The 5829-nt window shown below is 32.3% G+C and overlaps 1 long non-coding RNA gene across 1 annotated transcript; it reads right to left on the bottom strand.

Moving 5' to 3' along the window:
* Nucleotides 1-542: 542 nt before the first annotated feature.
* LOC128203164 (uncharacterized) lies at nt 543-5613 on the bottom strand. Its single transcript, XR_008255880.1, has 2 exons — nt 5529-5613; nt 543-4464 (listed from the first exon to the last, which is right to left on the bottom strand). It is a non-coding gene; the product is annotated as an uncharacterized LOC128203164 (long non-coding RNA).
* Nucleotides 5614-5829: the final 216 nt, after the last annotated feature.

Here is a 5829-nt window from a genome sequence, read left to right as displayed (position 1 = left end):
TAATATTGTTTCAAATCGTGAAGCAACGTATGATTACGTGACTTCATTACGTACATTGTATATTGAATATACATAGAAATCGTACACCATCTGCATATTGCACAATTGTTATATAGTGGGTTTTTCCTACTATTAACATCATTTATCCTCTTCTGTTCCGTTTCGATAAAGTATTTATCACATCAATCACCTTGTCTATTTGCTTCATATTAAATATTTTTGTCATATTTAATCATTTTATAATAGTTTGTATACATCCTATCTATATGTGTTTGTTTGTTCATCAATTACTTTTGTGTGTTTTTCCCTGATAATCCGTCTTTTCCTATTCATATATCTCCACCACTGGAGGCAATTAAGTATTAAATTGACCAATAATGTCGAGTGTACCACCATTTCACCCTAGCGATCAACACTTGTTCCAAGTTATAGAACCGGGCAGGCGAACGCACGCTTAACTCGAAAAATAAAAAATAAAATAAGTTGGCAATTTTAACAATATTCCACTACAGGCGGTCAATGTAAGCAAATTAACAAACAAATACAATTATAACAATTTATTCATCACTTAACCACATAATATTGAAAGTCAGAAACAGTCACAAAATTAAATAGTTTGATTCAACAGTTCAAGTGAAATAACAGTGGCAGCAGTACCTGTTCAATTAAATATTGAGGTCTACACAATTATCTTGATTCATTAATGTTCGCAAATGCAATACCAACTAACTATCGACTTGAATATGAAAATACATCTACCTTGTAACTATTGATTCTTTGAAAATATATAACATATATCTATATGTAGTGTTATAAACAGAATCGAAGGCATATACAGTAAAGATTATGAAAATGGTGAGCTGTCTTATCAATATTTTGAGGGTATTAATTGGGTTTAAGCCAGGTTTTAAAGGGCAGGGTGTTTCGCAGAAAGGGGGCAGGGTGTTTCGCAGAAAGGGGGCAGGGTGTTATAAGGTTAAGGGTAAAGGACACATTAACTTGGGCTGTGAAGAACTTACATATAATACATGTGATTAATTACATTTGTTTTAAGTTTCGACTGCCAGATAATATTTTAAATAAGACATAGGACATGTGTATTATATTAAGCGTTCAAATCTAAAATGGCAGAAGGGTGTCCTTGTTGGTCTCCCTGAGGGCAGAGCAGTGATATAAAAAAGAGCAGGGTGCAACACCATCCTATAACTCATTAGCTACAACACTTGTATTATTTGGGCAATACATAGGATGCAATTAACAAAGGCGACATTACAACATCTTGTTTGGTGTTTGTTTTGCCTTGATTACCGGTATTGTGCATTTATACAGGATTGTCGGCAATTCCCTGTTGTTTTCCATGTTTTATTTATACATGTACTTGATGGATTTTTCACCATTTTGCCATATGATAAGGCAGCTCACCTATTTAAACTATATTGGTTTCCATAAACAGTGAATGTAACAATGAAATAACAATATATAACAATATAGAAACAAAACATGATCATAGGTTATAAATGCTAAATGAATGTTGTTGTTTTTCTTTGAGAAAATAGAATTACATGAAGTCTCAATATGGGAGAATGAGGGATAAAATTCTTACCGGTAAGTTTATAATCACTGAAATCATAAAGCAAGCAGTGATACATGGAGTCATCCAGTACACTTCGGTGTAAGAAACTAAATTTGGAAGGAATTGTCTGAGCCACATTGCACAATTTGGGCCTTCGGACATGTTTGCTTTTATTTTTGTATTTTGTGATTCAGTTAAAGGAGTTTCAGGAAGAATTCTGAAATGGATTCAGATTTGTGTTTAAAAAGTAAGGCCATGCAATGAGCATTTTGTACAATTATTCAGATGTCAAATACAAAACATGCTATTAAACAAAAGGACAAGATTAAAATTTCACACACAATTAATCTATTCATATTGAAATAGAATATAAAAGACAGAAGTTTTTATCCTTACACGGAACCTTGAAAGCAAAGTATGATCATTCATTTAATATATTAAACATCGGGCCGTTCAAAAAAAGATACCGGGTGCTATGAATGCACTTGAATAAAACCATGAAGAAGGGCATGGTTTCTATGTAAACATGGGTAAATTAATTGTCATTAAAAAGATACCGGGTGCTATGAATGCACTTGAATAAAACCATGAAGAAGGGCATGGTTTCTATGTAAACATGGGTAAATTAATTGTCATTAAGAAAATGATGTGCCATTAACTATTCATAGAAATAAGTTTGAAAGAAATTAAAACAAAAAGACAAAATCTTCTTTTTTTCATTTGTAATAATTATGTCCTAAGGCCCAAATTAACATGATGTGGCTCATCTCATAAATAATCAAAATATTGTGTGCTGGTTGTAGTCAGTAGCTCAAGAAATAAACCAATATATACAGTAAATATTAAGCTGGCAACAATATCAATACATATCTCATAATAAGGTATCACAATACAATTTCCGTCATATCCATATATATATATATATATATATATATATCGCAACATTTTTTTAAAGACGTTCATGAATGCAGAAATCCTCACACAACAATCCTCTCAATGTGAAAAACAAAACATTAACTAAATTTTTACTTGTCTAGTAATAATTTACGAACAATAAGTATAAATATTTTGTTCACTTAGTCATTTTGCACATTTTTTATGTCAACCTTTATTAATTTTTTAAAATAATGTTCCCTTATGATATGCTTAACAAGGTTGGTTAACAATAATAAGTCTTATAAAAACTCTTTACAGAAATTTCTCCTCAATTATCGAAGAACAATATAATTGCAATAAATTTCAATACTGGCTCCACATAATGCAATATGTATTTTGAGAAATTGTAGCCACCCTATTATAAAAAGTGCATTATGTTATATAAAGGTAACTTGATACTGCCATGTACTGGGATTGAAGTTAGCGAGGGCCACTGCGACTTTGGTCTTTCAAATATTATATCCCTTGAAATTTTATGTTAGGACTATTCCACTTAACCCCTGGGGGGAAGGCACATTTAAATTATACCACCCCCTACAGAAGCAAATTTACCCTTTTGGGTCAAAATTAGTGAGAAAAGACATCCACCCATTTACTAAGAAAATGATTGGACAGGCGAAAGAACACGCATGCTGACTTCCTCTCGTGGGTTTTGTGTTTTTACTGCAATAACCCATAACATTAATGGCATTTACAAACATTACAATTTGTCTGCAAAAGGCCTTCTTTGTGGAAAAACAACAACAACCTATCAACAAATTATATATATGCTATTTTAGGACAGCCCTCATTAACAGTTTCTTACAGTTACATCATTTCAAGGCATATTATATAATTTTCAAATTAAAAATAACTTTAACTAATAAAATGACTAACAAAACTATAACAACAAACATTATAATACACAAAAAAATATCAAGCAAATTTTAAAACAAGATTTATCAAAGGTAATGTTAGCGGAAATAATAATTGCACTAAAACTATATTGAACCTATAGATTCTTAGTGAAAGAGATTTCAACCAGGGTTACATATACACATAATCATATTTATCATGTATATACATGCCCGTATATGGTAAGTAAGAATTTTCCATGAATAAGGAAGAAAAACATCTTCGAAGTACAAGTACTGAGTAAGCATAATGTCTATCACACTATCACAAATATTGTGTACCTTCTGTTCACAGACCAAGAAGAATGATAAACCACTTACATAAAAATAAATATCTAGAAATAGAAAACGAAAGTGCCACAGAGTGATTGCCATTGCTCGTCTTTTGTTTTTCAGTAAAAAATGGACATAACAATTATTAAATCCAGAGATATGTGCCTGGGGCTGTATTCAAACAAGTTCTTAAGTCATTTCCTAACTTAAGTCACTTTCCTTATTTGAGTATCTCTTCAGTTATATGTAATAAAAAATAAAGAATTTCCAAAATACATTATTTTCATTGGTTACTGAAAAAACATAGTTACTGTAATGTTAAAAACACTTATACATTTCTTTTAATATGACTATGGAGATTTTCAGAAATTGACTTAAGTTAGGAAATGACTTAATATGCTTTATGAATAAGGCCCCATGTTGTTTTATCTTGGGTAACAAGTGTTGAATATCTTGACCATTCTTTTTAGTTATGACCAGGGTTAAAGTTTCTTCATGACACAAAACCAAGGATATGACAACACCTCAACATTTTCTTAAAACCCTCCAGACAAGCTATAGTCCCCTACATCACTCCACAATTGTTCTTAACACATATTTCACTGTGTAGGCAAAGGCTGCAAATCCAATGATAACGAGAATGTTTGATAGCGCTGTACCAAGGAGGCCATTATTCCCAACGTTTTCTGGGTCCCCGCCCTGGAGACTCGACTGTCTGTTGTTTTGTAGGGACTGACTCGTCGACTCACGAATTTCTTCCTCCCGCTTTCGTATATCTTCACGAATTTTCTGCAGGAAAGAAAGCAGCTTTTTAACGACAAAATATAACATGCAGTCAGAAAGTTAGGTCTTTATATTTCAGGTTCTTTTCTCTGAAATTCTGAATTAAGTAGATTCTGGCTGAACCAAAATTTAGAATACAACCTACATTTTCAGCTAATGAAAATGCAGATAGGCAATCATTTAGTACTAAGCTTACTCATTTAGAATTTCAACTTTAGCGGGTGATTAAGGCTCCGCCTACTTTTACTCGTCCAATATACATTCCCTGTGTCAGATTTTGCTTTGAGAATGTGTCGGCAAATGAGGCTGTATTCTTAGTCAGTTTGATGATTTGAAGCAATATCTTTATGATAAAAAGGGCTCATATGCTATGCTCACTCTGCCCATTCTTAATCATGTAGATTTTAGGACATCTACATGTAACTATTTCTTATTTTTAACATCGATTCTCTCAAAGTTAACAGTTCAAGTCTGATTTCACAAAAACACAAGTTTTTCCCAATCTGATATGGTTTCTTCAGAAAACATTTTTTTTTACTCTTTCAATGTAAAATTTGCAAACCATTCACAAACCAATGCATCATTCTTCTGACTGGGCTTGTGTTGGTCCCATAATAAAGTATGAACTTGTTTATTTTATGCTTTTTCTCTATTGTTAGTAAAATTTGCTCGAAAGTATTGACCTATATGTTGTGTTATGTCAGAAAGCGCACTTCTGATGCACATTGAATGAGCCTCAATGGGGCACTTTCAAGGGTCAATGTTCAATTTTTATTGTTTTTGTGTTTTAACTACGTTCAATACTCAAAGTTTGTTAGAAAACCCTAGCTGTTATCTTTACTTAATTGTCAAAATTATGTATATTAATTATTTTTGTCATATGTTTGAAATTTGACATGAGAATATGTCCAATAAATATGAAATATAGTTCATATTCATAGGGCACAGCTGGGCATAGGAAAAAGGGAACAGGGTGCCTGAAAAGAGCAGCAGGGCACTGTCCCCTGTCATTTAGGCCTAGCTGGAGCACTGATTTATCGTTATATGGTTACAATTCCCTACTGGCATACCTCTGCATCTTCAGGGAAGAGCTCACAGAAAGTTGTATCCTTCAAATTGAAGCCATTGCTCTGGGCAGCCAACTGCCTTTTCTGTAATAATAAAACAAATTACTATATTGTAATAAATGATGACACCATCATCGAATAAGAACATTGTATTACTTTTATACATAGCAGTTAAACTTATATTATAACTTAAAATGACATATCATAAGAGCTAAGTACTTATGACACAAACACTAGTACAATATACCAGTATTGAGATGTTCATAAATATTACATGTAGCCTTCATCCTCATTTGTTTTGTTT

This window comes from Mya arenaria, chromosome 9 (assembly GCF_026914265.1).
Source record: "Mya arenaria isolate MELC-2E11 chromosome 9, ASM2691426v1".
NCBI lineage: Eukaryota > Metazoa > Mollusca > Bivalvia > Myida > Myidae > Mya > Mya arenaria.
The sequence above is the reverse complement of the archived record's forward strand: the minus strand, read 5'-3'. Positions and strand labels throughout refer to the sequence as shown.